Source organism: Eptatretus burgeri, chromosome 7, assembly GCF_056783735.1.
Source record: "Eptatretus burgeri isolate ZD-2024b chromosome 7, Ebu_testis_v1, whole genome shotgun sequence".
Lineage (NCBI taxonomy): Eukaryota > Metazoa > Chordata > Myxini > Myxiniformes > Myxinidae > Eptatretus > Eptatretus burgeri.
In genome coordinates, this window is record NC_140967.1 from 16,456,603 (window position 1) to 16,473,264 (window position 16,662).

Genomic DNA, 16,662 nt, shown 5'->3' on the forward strand with positions numbered 1-16,662 from the left:
TGGCCAAATGGCACATTCTTTGACACTCTTCTCCTCGACTTCCAGAGAGTTGTATGGTGGAGGAGAGGATTGGGAATAGGATAGCGTGGGAGGAGGGAAGAGAAGGCACGAGAGGAGAGGGGGAGGCAGTGAGAGGGGGAGGGCAGCGTGGGGAGCAGTGCGAGGGGAGAGAGGAGGCAGCATGAGGCGAGAGCATGGGAAGGCAGCACAAGGTGAGAGAATGGGAAAGCAGCACGAGGCAAATAATGGGAAGGCAGCACGAGGTGAGGGAATGGGAAGGCAACGTGAGCAGAGGGAATAGGAAGGCTGCTTGAGGGAAGGGAATGGGAAGGCAGCATGAGGGGAGGGAATGGGAAGCCAGTGTGAGGGAAGGGCATGAGAAAGCAGTTTGATGTGAGAGAATGGGAAGGCAGTGTGAGGAGAGGGAGTGGGAAGGTAGTGTGAGTAGAGGTAATAGAAAAGCAGTGTGAAGGAAAGGGAAGGCAGCGCGAGGGTCAGGTCAGGTATGGACGCATGCACCGGAACAGCGCGTCGCTGCGTCCACTTTCCACCGGTACTCGAGGGGCCTCCGTCTGGCCATCCCCCAGGCAGATGCCTGGCTCATCCCCATCTCCTTGAGATGCCGATCAACCTGCTGCAAACACAAGGCACGTGCTCCGTCCATTTGGCTCCTCCACCCACGAGACTCCCTTGCTGAGAGAATCTGGTGTGCAGGATCAGCATCAGGAAAATGAGCCACATGTCCATACAGCCACAGCTGACGCTCACAGACTATGCAGGTGCCAAATCTCATTTTGGTCTCTCTCAGCAACCACTCATTGGACACAAGGTCCGACCAGTGATCGCCAAGGATTCTCCGAAGAGACCTGGTACCAAAGGAATTAAGTCACTGTCTCAGATCCCTGGTCACAGTCCAAGTCTCACATCTGTGGAGCAAGGCTGGAAGCACCAAGGACCTGAAGACTCGGACTTTCGTCCTCCTGCACAGGTACCAAAAGCACCATACACGATGATCCAGTGAATCTATGATTCTCAAGGCCCTACCCAGACATTTATTGACCTCTGGCTCACAGCCAGCAGAGATAGAAATATCACTGCCAAGGTAAATGCATCTCTCCGTGACCTCAGCATCTTCATCACAAAGAGGAACAGACATGATAGCAGCATCCAAGATGTCATTGAAAGCCTGGATCATAATTTTGACCCAGGAAACCCATAATCCCAGCGGAACCGACTCCTCATTCAGCACCTCAAGGGGCCCCAAAAGGATATCCAGACCCTCCAAAAAGATGACTGCATCATCTGCGAAATCAAGGTCAGAAATCTTGACATTCCCAAACGATGCACCGCAGCTTGTTCTCTCCGGCATCCTCCCCAGAATCCAGTCCATACAAGCGCTGAAAAGTGTGGGGGCCAGTACACACCCATAACGAACTGCAGTAACAACTGGAAATAAGTCAGAGATGGTACCATCATATGCCACAGCACTCTCAGTGCCCGAGTAGAGTTCAGACATCAGATTGATCTGTTTTAGTGGCACCCCACAAATACCAAGAATCCTCCAGATGGCATCCCGATTCACTCAATCGAATGATTTGCAGAAATCAACATAGGCTGCGAGCAGCTCCTACTGAAACTCTCGTTTGTGTTCTGTGAGAAACCGAAGGGCAAATATATGGTCAATCGTTGACCTCTTTGGTGTAAAGCCTGACTGCTCTGGACGTTGGTGCTGAAGCAGATGGTGGCAAACGCTATCAAGAATTATCCGAGCAAAGACCTTGCCTGGCACTGAGAGCAGCGTCACCGCTCGGTCGTTGTTGCAGTCCTGACGATCACCCTTCCCTTTCCAGAGAGGGACAACAAGGCCCCTCTTCCAGTCAGTTGGGATGATGTCTGTGTTCCAAGCAGAGCACAGAACTGCATACAATAACATGAGTACAGCATTTTCACCAGCCTTAAGAAATTCAGCATGGATGCCACAAATCCCAGGAGTTTTACCACATTTCAACCAGTTCACCGCAGCATGTGTTTCCACAAACTAAGATGGATCACAGTTGTTTAGAGGGTCAACAATCGGAATAGGAACACCCCTGACATCCAACTCAACAGCTGGTGGATCAGCTTGGTACAGCCGCTCAAAATAACCAGCCCAGCGGGCCTTCACTTCGGACTCCTTTGTCAAGAGCCCACCATCCTCTGCTCTAACTGCATTACACCGAGGGATGGGTTTGGAGGAACACAATGAATTAATTCCCCTGTAAGGACGAGAATCACCTGACCACAGGTGATGCTCTACACCTCGCAGATTCTTCGCACATAGGTCTCCTTGGCCACCCTCAGCACACATACAGTTTTACAGCTCAACTCCTTCAACAGCTCAGCTCTGCCATTCAGGCTGGCCCTGTGACTCTGGTCAATGCTATCCAGTGTCCCTTGAGAGATAAAATTCTTCTTCGCCCCACGGTGAATTCCAAGACATTCACCGGCAACGTCAAGGATGGTGGTCTTGAAGGCCACCATCTGGATAATTCTCCCAGACCATCAATGAGCACATGGTCAATCTCCTTTGCCGCACCACCAGCATTGGAATAGCAAGTCCAGCGATGAGCTTGTGGGCGCTGAAACCATGATCCAGGCACCCGAAGTCCATGACTTCTTTAAAAGTCAAGGAACTTGGTGCTATTCAGATTCACAGTTCCAGACCCATGGGGACCAACACATGTCTTTTAACCATCCCCATCAGTTTCAGTCGATGCATTGAAATCCCCCAGGGACTAGAAGAGTATCTCGCCTGGGGCACTGATCAACCACAGACTCGAGCGTGGCATAGAATTGGTCCTTCATGGTGAGGTCACTTGCCTCAGTTGGAGCATATGCAGAGATCAGGAAAACGACACCCAAGGAGTGACAAATCCTTAGTCTCATAATACGCTCGTTGACTGGTGTTACCTCAGTTATCGTTGGACTCAGATTATTGGACACAGCTACAGCAACTCCTTCAACGTGGTAGCCATCAGAGTGACCAGACCAATAATAGATGTAACCACCCACCATGATCTCACCACTATCCGGTCTCTGAGCCTCAGAGAGAGCTGCAATACCGATGTTCAAATGCGTTGAGCTCAGATGATAACAGAGACAGGTGATCATCCTCTCTTTGGGGTAGGACATTCTTGGCACTCACCCGAAGGGGCCGCCTCAGATTAACCCAAGGAGACCGCCGTCTGGTAGATGATACCTCAGCACCATGCTGACACACACAACCGCAATCTGACTCAGAAAGGTTACACCGTGGTTTTCCTCCTATCATAAAAGATTGGGGGTCCCGAAGGTTTTGCCTCAATCCTGTCAACAAGTGAGCTGCCCTGCGGAGGGCAGCTGAACAGAAGGTACTCCCATGGAGTGGCTTTTGAGGGTGAGCATGAGGGAATGGCATGGTAAAGCAATTTGAGGGGAGGGAATGGGAAGTCAGTGTCCTAGGGCGTTATAGGGGTGATAAAACGCGCCCAAACATCAGCGTTTTCTATCTAACTGCCGTGTTCCATATAAAACCAGGCAGTAGAATATGAAAATCAAAAAGAATGCTGTTGGCCTAACTACATTAAGTCCCCCCCCCCACAACCCCACCGCTCCAACCACCCCACGGATTCCTCCAACCTCCTTGAGGTCCAACTAAATGTGCACGTGCACCAGCGATATACTCAATGTTTCACTCACACACATGCCCGAATTTCCCAACACTCGCACTGCACGGTGGCGGCGGAAAAATCTTCCAATACGATGGAAAATCTTCCATTACGATGGAAAAATCTATCAATATGATGGAAAATCTTCCAATACAATGGAAAATCTTCCAATATGATGGAAAATCTTCCAATATGATGGAAAAATCTATCAATATGATGTAAATCTTCCAATACGATGTAAATCTTCCAATACGATGGAAATCCTCCAATACGACGGAAATCTTCCAATACAATGGAAATCTTCCAACATGACGGAAAATCTTCCAATAAGACGGAAAAATCTCACAATGTGATGGAAATCTTCCAATACGATGGAAATCTTCCAATATGATGGAAAAATCTATCAATATGATGTAAATCTTCCAATACCATGGAAATCTTCCAATACCATGGAAATCTTCCAATACGATGGAAATCTTCCAATATGATGGAAAAATCTAACAATATGATGTAAACCTTCCATTACGATGGAAAAATCCAACAATACGATGTAAATCTTCCAATATGATGGAAATCTTCCAATACAATTGAAATCTTCCAATACGATGGAAAATCTTTCAATACGATGGAAAATCTTTTAATACGATGGAAAATCTTCCAATATGATGGAAAATCTTCCAATATGATGGAAAAATCTAACAATACAATGGAAATCTTCCAATATGATGGAAATCTTCCAATATGATGGAAATCTTCCAATATGATGGAAAATCTTCCAATACGATGGAAAATCTTCCAATATGATGGAAAAATCTATCAATATGATGTAAATCTTCCAAGACGATGTAAATCTTCCAATACGATGGAAAATCTTCCAATACGATGGAAAATCTTCCAATACGATGGAAAATCTTCCAATATAATGGAAAATCTTCCAATATGGAAAAATCTATCAATATGATGTAAATCTTCCAATACGATGTAAATCTTCCAATACGATGGAAAATCTTCCAATGCGATGGAAAATCTTCTAATATGATGGAAAATCTTCCAATATGATGGAAAATCTTCCAATATGATGGAAAAATCTATCAATATGATGTAAATCTTCCAATAGATGTAAATCTTCCAATACGATGGAAACATCTAACAATATGATGGAAATCCTCCAATACCATGGAAATCCTCCAATACCATGGAAATCCTCCAATACAACAGAAATCTTCCAATACAATGGAAATCTTCCAATATGATAGAAAAATCTAACAATATGATGTAAACCTTCCATAACGATGGAAACATCTAACAATATGATGGAAATCCTCCAATACGATGTAAATCTTCCAATACGATGGAAAATCTTCCAATATGATGGAAAATCTTCCAATATGATGGAAAAATCTATCAATATGATGTAAATCTTCCAATACGATGTAAATCTTCCAATACGATGGAAAATCTTCCAATGCGATGGAAAATCTTCCAATATGATGGAAAATCTTCCAATATGATGGAAAAATCTATCAATATGATGTAAATCTTCCAATAGATGTAAATCTTCCAATACGATGGAAACATCTAACAATATGATGGAAATCCTCCAATACCATGGAAATCCTCCAATCCAATGGAAATATTCCAATACAATGGAAATCTTCCAATATGATGGAAAATCTTCCAATATGATGGAAAATCTTCCAATAAGACGGAAAAATCCCACAATGTGATGGAAATCTTCCAATACGATGGAAATCTTCCAATATGATGGAAAAATCTAACAATATGATGTAAACCTTCCATAACGATGTAAATCTTCCAATACGATGGAAAATCTTCCAATGCGATGGAAAATCTTCCAATATGATGGAAAATCTTCCAATATGATGGAAAAATCTATCAATATGATGTAAATCTTCCAATACGATGTAAATCTTCCAATACGATGGAAAATCTTCCAATGGGATGGAAAATCTTCCAATATGATGGAAAATCTTCCAATAGATGTAAATCTTCCAATACGAAGGAAACATCTAACAATATGATGGAAATCCTCCAATACCATGCAAATCCTCCAATCCAATGGAAATATTCCAATACAATGGAAATCTTCCAATATGATGGAAAATCTTCCAATATGATGGAAAATCTTCCAATAAGACGGAAAAATCCCACAATGTGATGGAAATCTTCCAATACGATGGAAATCTTCCAATATGATGGAAAAATCTAACAATATGATGTAAACCTTCCATAACGATGTAAATCTTCCAATACGATGGAAAATCTTCCAATGCGATGGAAAATCTTCCAATATGATGGAAAATCTTCCAATATGATGGAAAAATCTATCAATATGATGTAAATCTTCCAATACGATGTAAATCTTCCAATACGATTGAAAATCTTCCAATGCGATGGAAAATCTTCCAATATGATGGAAAATCTTCCAATATGATGGAAAATCTTCCAATATGATGGAAAAATCTATCAATATGATGTAAATCTTCCAATAGATGTAAATCTTCCAATACGATGGAAACATCTAACAATATGATGGAAATCCTCCAATACCATGGAAATCCTCCAATACCATGGAAATCCTCCAATGCAATGGAAATATTCCAATACAATGGAAATCTTCCAATATGATGGAAAATCTTCCAATATGATGGAAAATCTTCCAATAAGACGGAAAAATCCCACAATGTGATGGAAATCTTCCAATACGATGGAAATCTTCCAATATGATGGAAAAATCTAACAATATGATGTAAACCTTCCATAACGATGTAAATCTTCCAATACGATGGAAAATCTTCCAATGCGATGGAAAATCTTCCAATATGATGGAAAATCTTCCAATATGATGGAAAAACTTCCAATATGATGGAAAAATCTATCAATATGATGTAAATCTTCCAATAGATGTAAATCTTCCAATACGATGGAAACATCTAACAATATGATGGAAATCCTCCAATACCATGGAAATCCTCCAATAGCATGTAAATCCTCCAATACAACGGAAATTTTCCAATGCAATGGAAATCTATCAATATGATGGAAAATCTTCCAATATGATGTAAAATCTTCCAATAAGACGGAAAAATCCCACAATGTGATGGAAATCTTCCAATATGATGGAAATCTTTCAATACGATGGAAAATCTTCCAATATGATGTAAACCTTCCATAACGATGGAAAAATCTAACAATACAATGGAAATCCTCCAATACGATGGAAATCTTCCAATATGATGGAAATCTTCCAATATGATGGAAAATCTTCCAATATGATGGAAAAATCTATCAATATGATGTAAATCTTCCAATACGATGTAAATCTTCCAATACGATGGAAAATCTTCCAATACGATGGAAAAATCTAACAATATGATGTAAATCTTCCAATAGATGTAAATCTTCCAATACGATGGAAACATCTAACAATATGATGGAAATCTTCCAATACCATGGAAATCCTCCAATACGACGGAAATCTTCCAATATGACAGAAAATCTTCCAATAAGATAGAAAAATCTCACAATGTGATGGAAATCTTCCAATACCATGGAAATCTTCCAATATGACAGAAAATCTTCCAATACGATGGAAACATTTATTTATTTAATGTTAGTTCAACAGTTACCCAAAGTGAATTTTCAATAAGTAAGTAAATGTCTCTGCGAGATGTTAATTGTTTCGTTTTGATTTGGGGAGAAGTGGGACATTACCGTGTTGTCACCATATTTTGACCAATGAGGTGATGGTTTACATTTGAAATGAGTGTCTCATACCCTGACCCCATTTTTGACACTGATATCATAACTCGGTCAGGTCAAACACAGAGTGTCAGAACAGAAAATAACACACAAAGTTTCCTGTTTCTCCCACCTCCTCCCATGTGTCCTGCGATGATTCAAAATGACAATTGAACCTTAACTTCCGTTTGTTCTGGCCCTCTTGATGACACCCATTTTAAAGAGGCGGTAAACTTGTAAATTTCCTCTGTGTGGATTTTCCAGAAGGTTGCCTAGAAGTGTTTGAGAAGGTAAATAGGAATGAAAATTTTACCTAGATGGGACCTAGAAGATGGGACCAAAATAAGAATGTTTTTCGCCGATGAATTTTGTCCATGACCGTGCTTGGTATGCAGGTATACAACGGCTTGTAATAAGATTTAAACATCCATAGCCACTAAATGGCCTCGTTTAAAAAAAAAATCCTTAATGAGAAAATTAGGAGCTGAAGTTAGCATAACGCTGTCGTGTAAATTAATTAACCCTGTCATTTTAAAGCAGTGATGGGCATCCAGTTTATTATCCTGCATTCAATTAAAGTGACAACAAAAAGAAAGGATGACATAATTTCAAAAACCCTATAGAGAATTGTGGTCATTGTGGTAAATTAACAATTCTCCCCACTCCCCTTCGACTCCAGTTGAAAAAGTGGCGAAAGGACGTAGAAGAGCAGAAGAAAATGGCTGAGAGCCTGAATCAAAATTTTCTGGAATTAAAAGAACAGGCCAAGAATGAAAAGGATTCGTTGATGGAAGGCATCGGGCAGCTCGAGGTTGAAATTGTTATTTTATTGTTTTGTCACCTTGCATCCAGCAACATGATGCTTTCGGATTTCTTCACCTCAACAGTCACCAATTGCATTGATTTGTGGATTTGATTAATCATTCTGAGATGATGAGAATGCTCGAAAGGGCTAACAATTTTGTCATAAGTGGGAAGAAATGTACAGTATTGGAAAGTCTGTAATTGGCTCATAAATATCACATGGTTTTCACATTAAATGAGATATCCAAACACTTCTTACACAGATATTTCTAGGAAATTGACTGAAGTGTCATTTGGAATGTAAGTGAATGCACTCCAAACTAGAATGGCACTCAGTAGAATGCATAGTCTCACCTTGCTCACTCACTCCGAACAAAAATACGATTGTTAACTGAACACGCCACTATTATGGCCCATTTCCCCGGATCATACAAGCACCCTATTATGTCACATGCATTGCCATTATCCGTAACCTTATTGATTATAGCTTGATTATTAGGATAAATAACAAACACTTTTGTGCACATTAAGACTAAATTGCATCAATGAAGGTGAACATGAAAAAAAATTCAAACCATATTCCTCGTGGCTCGTCGAACATATGTATGAAGTTTCGCATCAATCTGTTAAGCGGTTCTGGAGAAGAAGAAGATTTTTTTTACACTTTTATTTTCAATCCATTATTGAAATATATGTATGCACATTTGCCTCTGAGCTCTCAAGTCTGGGTTATGAATCTCGACACATTTTTATTAGCCAGAAACGATTGGTTCATTGAGAAAAGGGGCATGTGAAGGATCCTTTAGCTCTTGCTCTGCATTTCCAAGCACAATCTATATTTCTTACGAGCCGCCATTTTGCCTGTATCTTGAAATTCTCCAATCGTGAGAACACAAGCAGTAAATTTGATTGGTCGAGATGGCTTAAAATGGTGTAATGTTTTGTCCAAGTACTGCTAAACTGGAAGTTTTTTGGAAGTGGCAAGAAAGCAATTTGTGTTCTACAATGCCTTAGTATATAATTCAATGAAACTAGAACAAACATTTTAAGGGTTGTACAAAACAAATCCGTAACTTACCTCCGTTGATGCAGCCTCTGAGACACCACCTTATTTAACACGTTACATGAGTTCTTCATGCCTGTTGTTTGTGTCCTTTATAACGTCGTTGAAAAACAATACGTTTCTTGTTTGGAATGATTTTAAATTTTGTTTCATTGCCAGACCTTACTCCTTTCTGCACATGTGCACCTGGCATGAGATTCTGTACAATTTGCCAAATTCAGAACCAAAGTACTTCTAAATTGCAGGTTGGTGTTCTGATTTATGTTCCAATTCATGTTCCACGTGTTCAAAATGTAACGTTCAATTAAAATCAAGTTGTTCCTCGATCACAGACTGACGTTTGTAGACAGACACACAAAGTGAACAAATTACTTCACCCAGATTTTTGCTTCACGCAGCCCACAATGTATTTGTCTGTACCTTGATGGAGTGCGACTCTACCCTTTGGGCTGGGGCAAAAACATCACATGTCCCTCTCCTGAATTCTGTGGAACTTCAAGCTCTCAACATTATTGCCATTTCCCATGCGGAGATCAATACATGCCTGTTGTTGGTTTAATGGTTAGGGTGATCAGCTAGGGATCTGAGGGTCCTGAGTTCAAATCCTACTTGGCTGTTGGATTAATACCAGGTGGAGTTAAGTCAGCCTGTCATCTATCTGAAGTTGGCAACAATGAGCACCAGCTTGCTGGAATGAGTGAGCCATTTTAGTATCCTGTGTTGGAGTGATGACACATCCAGGATTGTGCTCAACATCCTAGGAGACTGCTTTGGCAGCACTGATGGGGCCAATGGATGGATGTAACCAAGGAAAAACTTCCTTGGCAGCCCTATGTGTCTGAAGATGTGTAAGGAGTGGTTCTTCTTCCTATCTCATTCTTCTTCTAACAATACCTCATTCAACCATCTTACTTGCAGCTTATTGTTTCCTCTGCTCCCCTCTTTCTCCTTTTTGTTGTTCGCTCATTCTCTTACTTCTTGTATCCAATTGTGGCCCCACTGTCATTACATTGTCTTCATGATTTCTGTCAACCTGCTCTTCAATGAGCCTCAAATTTTTTTACACCAAAAACAAACAAAAAAAAGAGTCCGTTGCTCACCACCAACCCATCGTCTCCATTTTCCACAACTGAGCATGAATACACCTGCTGAGACCCTGTTCCCACCCTTCTCCTGCAATTCCTCAGCTGGCTCCCGTTGTTTTCCCTTTGCTCCATTTTTGTCTGTTCATTTACTGCATCCAGGTGTTACCTTCGCATTCTGCGAAAGGTTATGTTTTGGTTGGCGTGTATTTATTTATTTATTTATTTATTTGTAATCTTGTGATTCGTATAACTCAAAAAGTATTAAACCGAATTGCATGAAATTTGGTGGGAAGATTGGTTATTAGCCAGGAAGCATTCGATTAGATTTTGGGATCGTTCGGGTCAAAGGTCAAGGTCAAGGTCACGAAAAGGTCAAAATCGTCTTTTTACGATAACACGATCAATTTTTATTCAATTTGCATGCAACTAACGCCAAAATGTTCAGAATTCAACGCCTCATCTTGTGATATGCAATATGACACAATGACGCCCATACTCTTGTTACCGGTTAGGGGTCAAAGGTCAGGGGGGTCACGACCTTGAAAAATATGCGGTTTTTGTCATAACGTGGTCAATTCTTGTCCGCTTTACATGAACCCAGCATCAAAATGTTCAGAATTTAATGCCCAATCTTGTGACACAATGACGTCATAACACATGTCACCGGTTGGGGTAAAATGTTGGGGGGGGGGTCACACCCTTGAAAAATATGCAGTTTTCGGCATAACTCAGTCAATTCTTATTCGATTTGCATGAAACCAGCATCAAATGAGATTACCTTCTCTTGTTGAAACGTTGTATTCACCGAGCTTGCGAGTGAAGACTCGCCAAAACGACGTGAGTTGATTGTTGTTTAGTCCGTAGACCCCGAAAGTCGGGGGGGGTCATGACATTATAGATATGTGGTTTGTGTCATAAGACCATTCATATGAAACCAGTTCCCCACACTCATACCAAGAACAAAAAATAGTAGTGGCGGCGAAGGTATGCGCTCTATGAGTGCCCGTTCTAGTTCTGTTCTTGTTTTCTTTCCATGAAGCTCGACACCCGTACTTGAAAAAACAAATTCCAATGTGTTGAATTGATGAGACGCAGGAATCCTTCATGGATTTTATGCTTTTGACAAGTCATCTTTATGTTGAGTTTTGCACCCAATAAACAATAACTAAGCCACCAATAAGCTTCCTATGTTGTCAAAACTTTGTTAATAGCTTGAGGTGGGAGAAAAATGACACTGCTGCTCATAACTGCCGCCACGTCCGTGCAAAGAAAACAGCAGACTCTTTGTGTTATGCGCTTTTCCACTCAATTTTTGCCATTGTTTCATCCATATAAACTTTGCGCTCCCAGCGTCAAAAGCAATGATATATGGTGTGTCATTATTCATTATTCACACAAAAAGTGGAATCTTTGAGCACAGTCTCTTTCACACCCCACACCCCCATTGTTATGACAATGTTGCATTTGGGGCCATCCATTTATGAAATCTTTGAAGTCTTATGAGATTGGTTTTTGTCAGTTTACTGAATTGGGAGGGGCGGGAGGGCATTTTGGAGGGAATTGTCTTCGCCCACATTGTATCATCCACAATAGACATCTTTGCATTTCAGAGAAGCTCCAAGATTTCAGGGACATTATGGCAATGTCTCGCAAACTCCACACTAATTCGCTTCAATTGATCTGGCTCATGATCTGAGACATGTTCGGATGACGGATCCGTACCGGTCCGTAGCAGTGTGCCGAGCTCCGATTCGCATTCATGCGCCGTGCGTGTGTTGGATTCGGAGTCATGGAAACGCACCCGCTCTGCAAATAAACACGTCATAAAAGGAGGAGAACGTTTGGAGAATATCAAATCGAAAGGTTTCCTGTATTATATGGGTTGTTTATGCTTTTGGACATCATCGCCACTACTTAAATACGAACGCATCACTTCAGGCATTTATCAATAAACTCTTTATGATAGATCACAAATTATTTTTCAGACATTTCCACATTCAAATGAAATACCAGCCACGTAAGGTGTTTACAGTGTTTTTCGTGTCGTCTGCTTGATTGAAAAATGAAAGGCTAATGGGTCTCTCGGCTTGTAAAGTTGCAAGCAAAAGGATGTTCCTTACCTTTAATGTTGAAGTCTTTGAAATGTTTTGGTTCTTTTCTTTTTTTGAAACTGTGCGATGATAAAGCATGGGGGTTGTTGGGGAAGACGACATGCATATGATGAGACTGAAGATCAGGTGGATATAATGACATGAGGTCTCACAATCTGCATATTACAGCCACGTGAAGCCCCTCCGCTTTCCGCCTTGGGAGAGACACCTCACGCCTGGCACACAAAGCCTTCACAGTCCCAGATGAAGACCACTCGGTGCTCGAAACATCAGACTTGAGCATTGTCTGCTGGGCAGCTATTCTCGTCAGTCGTGCCTTCTTTTTGAGCCCCTGTTGGACTTCGTCCGAAACGGGGTCTTATGGATTGGGTCTCGTCCGTCCGAGCGTCCATCCGTGCGTCTTTCTGTCTGCAGCCATATCTCGGACATGTATAGACCAATTTTCTTCAAACTTGGCACAAAGACAATACATGATGGTATACATATGAACATGATCATAATCTTCTTTCGCGATTCGATCAAAGATGGCCGACTGGCAGCCATATTTGTTGTAAAAAAAATAAAAACCCCCGATGTTCAATATGTCCTCAACTATTTATTGGACATGCATTTATTGGACATCGAGGGGGGCGAGAGAGAGGGGGCATCACAATTCTTCTTTGTTTAATATGACGTCACAATTGATGCTGGGGACCTGAGTATGTTTCCCAGGTGTTTCCCAAGTTATGGCCATTTATGATACGGTTGGTCCAATCTAATTGAAATAATGCCCCAATCCAGTCGTCGGTTACACACCTACGGGCCCATACTAGTATAAGGAATGACGGCTTACATATGCACATCATTTATTTTCGACATCAGATCCAAGATGGCCAACTGACGGCCATTTTGTTTCTCGAACGTGTCCCCAACCGTTTCTCGGACATGCTTGGTCCGATTTTGTTCAAACTTGACTCAATCACAGTACATAATGGCACACGTATTTGCCTCGTTTTATTTTGTCATCTAACAAAGATATCCGACTGATAGCAATTTTATTTGTAAAAAAAATAAAAAATAACCCGGTATCGAATTCATCCTCAACCATTTCTTGGACATGCATTCACCGATGTTGTTCTATTTTTTTCATACCTATATCATGAAACATCTTTCATGAGATTTTTTTTTAATTCTGATTACTCTTTTCGATATCACCCCAACCACCTTCAAGTACAATTTACAGAATCTGATCAGATAGCATTTTCAACTGAATGATAATTATTATAAATAAATAAATATTAATAAATGCTATACTGTTTGTGTAATTCAGTATTTCTCCCCCAAAATATACGAGAACGTCATACATATCACGTGACCAACTATCTTCCACAACATAACTCCGTGACCCACATCGTGAATATTCATGACCGAATAACCCAATCGTATGCAATCTTCCACGTCACATGACCACTCAAGTGAGTTGTCCATACACATACATCTTGTAAATATGGGCTCGCCCTTTGACTCCATTGAACGAAATTACTAAAACTTCAGGGGCTAGTCTTTTTCTCCTTGTCGAATCTGGATTTTCCCAAGTACAACTAATTTTTGTGGGGGTTTACAGGTAGAATTTGTAAACACCTCCTTCCCTTTCAGGTGTATGTTCAAGCACAGTTTTCCTTCTGAATTGACCGTGAAACAATCTGTTATATTAGGAGCAGATTTTGGCTGTGATGGAGTCCAGCAAGTTACTGGAAATGGAGGACAGAGGCCCTCTGCTGGAAAAACCTCGAGAATGAGTACATCGGAGACAAGAGAATGCAAGAGGAGCTCACAAAAACCACTGAGGGTAAAGAATCCTCATCTGCACATATCCGATTCTTTGGTTAGAGAGAAATATTTTACCCTGAGATACCCCAAATAGAAGGTCAATGATGGAGACCGAGCTATGGCTGAAATGTTGGGACTATCTGGTCGCTTTTCTCGCTTTTGAACAAAACATCGAGTTTGCCGTGCTCTTAAGTTTTCCGCTTAGAGGTTCTGATAATATTTGTCAATGTGGATTCTCCCAACCACACGCTGTTCTCCTCCTTTTGGTAATTTAGATTATTTATTGAACAAAATACGTTTCATGATACTTGTATGATTTTACAGCTCTGCTAAAAAAGAAAGAAGAATCAGAGAGACAACATTTTGTACTGAGAAGTGCTCTGAAAGACTTCCCATTGGTAAAGGTAGATGTACACACACACATACACACACCATTTAAATTTACAAATACCAATGCAATGTGGGAGAGCAACACAAGGTGTGAATAACAATACCAGTGAGAAGGTGAAAATGAGAACTACGACTGGGAAAGATGGTGCCCATAAAAGAGAGATCGTAAGATGGTGATGATCTGCTGGCTGAAATGACTTGATGGTGTCGATGAACAAACCGATACGTGCAGGGAATTCCACAAGTGGGAAACAGGGTATCTGGGGGAAGGGCGGATGTTTGAAAGTACAGGGGTTATAAGACTTAGATGAGAGTCGTTATTGAAAGAAAGCCATCTTGTTGGGAGCACGAGAGGAGCAGACACTTCCTCTTGGCTTCCTGATTGGTGATGCTGATGATGTATAACCAAAGCTTTAGAAATCACATCACTGTGTACAGAAGTGCAAATGTGGGATCCAAGATGTCACATGTAGTGTGTTTGAGAAAATCTATGCCGGATGATGAGGCCCCAGTATGCAAAGAAACTATACTTCCTCCACAAGTTATTCGTAGAAGAACAGAGGAAGATTAACAAGAGCATATCTACAGAGAGACATGCAGTCAGACAGAGAAACGGATATCTGAAGAATTCAAGCAAACAGTACAACACCACCATTCTGACATTACCCCCAATCCCTCTCCGCAGTCTACTCTTCCACATTAGCCCCACCTGACCCCAACCCTCTCATTTGCAGGTTACTGCGTTTCCTCACCTTCTTTTCCTCCTCTTTTCCTGCTCCTTTATATCCCCTCGATGGTTGTGTCCAACTGCAGCACCACTGCCCACTGACGGTACGGTGATTCATCAATGCGTGTGCCGTCCAACGGATGGACGTTAAACTAGGTGTCCCGTCTGCCGGAATTAGTCGGTGGGCATTAAAGATCCTACGGTGTCCTTCGGGAAGAGTAGGTGAGCCATCGCCAGCATCCTGAACAAATTCCAAAATCCTGCTTCAACCTCCAAGGGGGGGCACGGCATCCGTGGCATAGCTGCACCACCAACAATTTATGCTACGAAATAATAATAAGAAGATTTACTGTACATACGGCTGGGAGGTTAGGGAGTCAGCGAAGCTTCACCATATTTGTTTGTGTATTGCACAGTAGACGTTGGACACCAACATATGCCCCTACCATCACCTGGCCGAGTGGGCATCTCATGTGAGAGGGAAGATGGAGTGAGTGTTTGTGGCCGCATGGGTAATCAACCCAGCAGTAGAGACAACGTTTAAGAGTTAGAAGAACAGACAGGATACATCTGACGAGATAAGAACAAGTCAATTATGTGGTCTCACACTTTCAACCTCTGACATTTTAAACCCCATTTTGGGTGTTCACTAAACAAGTGGGGTGTGGGGGGCCCACGGCCACGGATTGTATAACAAACTTATCGGGGAGCAAAATTGAGAAGAGCATGAGGAAGGAAGGATGATCAGACAGAAGGATAAAGAGAGGAGTAAAGGGAGGTGAAAGAAAGAGCAGGTATGTAATTAAATATACTAGTGCAGGTTCGTAGGTGCAGCTTCATTCCTTCGCTCTCGTAAACGATGACGACTGGATTGGGGCATTTTTTCAATTAGATCGGACCAACCGTGTCATAAATGGCCATAACTTGGGAAACACCTGGGAAACATACTCAGATCCCCAGCGTCAATTGTGACTTCATATCAAACGAAAAAGAAGAATTGTGACGCCACCTCTCTATCGCCCCCCCTCTCCTCTCTCGCCCCCCTCTCCATTTGATGGACCATTTGTTTGCGACTTGGGTAGTTGTGTGAGGGGGGGGGGGAGGATGATGGTGGGAGAGACAAAGAATGCTGGGTCATTGTGGATGGAAGTGGGGAGAGAAGGGATCTTAAAGAATCCCTGACCCTCCCGCACTTCATTCTTCTCGTGACCCCCCCCCTCCCTGT

The 16,662-nt window shown here is 41.7% G+C and overlaps 1 long non-coding RNA gene across 1 annotated transcript in view; it reads left to right on the forward strand.

The window, feature by feature from the left end:
• LOC147022737 (uncharacterized) overlaps nucleotides 1–16,662 on the forward strand; it is a 77,606-nt gene that overhangs the window by 49,258 nt on the left and 11,686 nt on the right. The gene's annotated exons all lie outside the window — the stretch shown is intronic.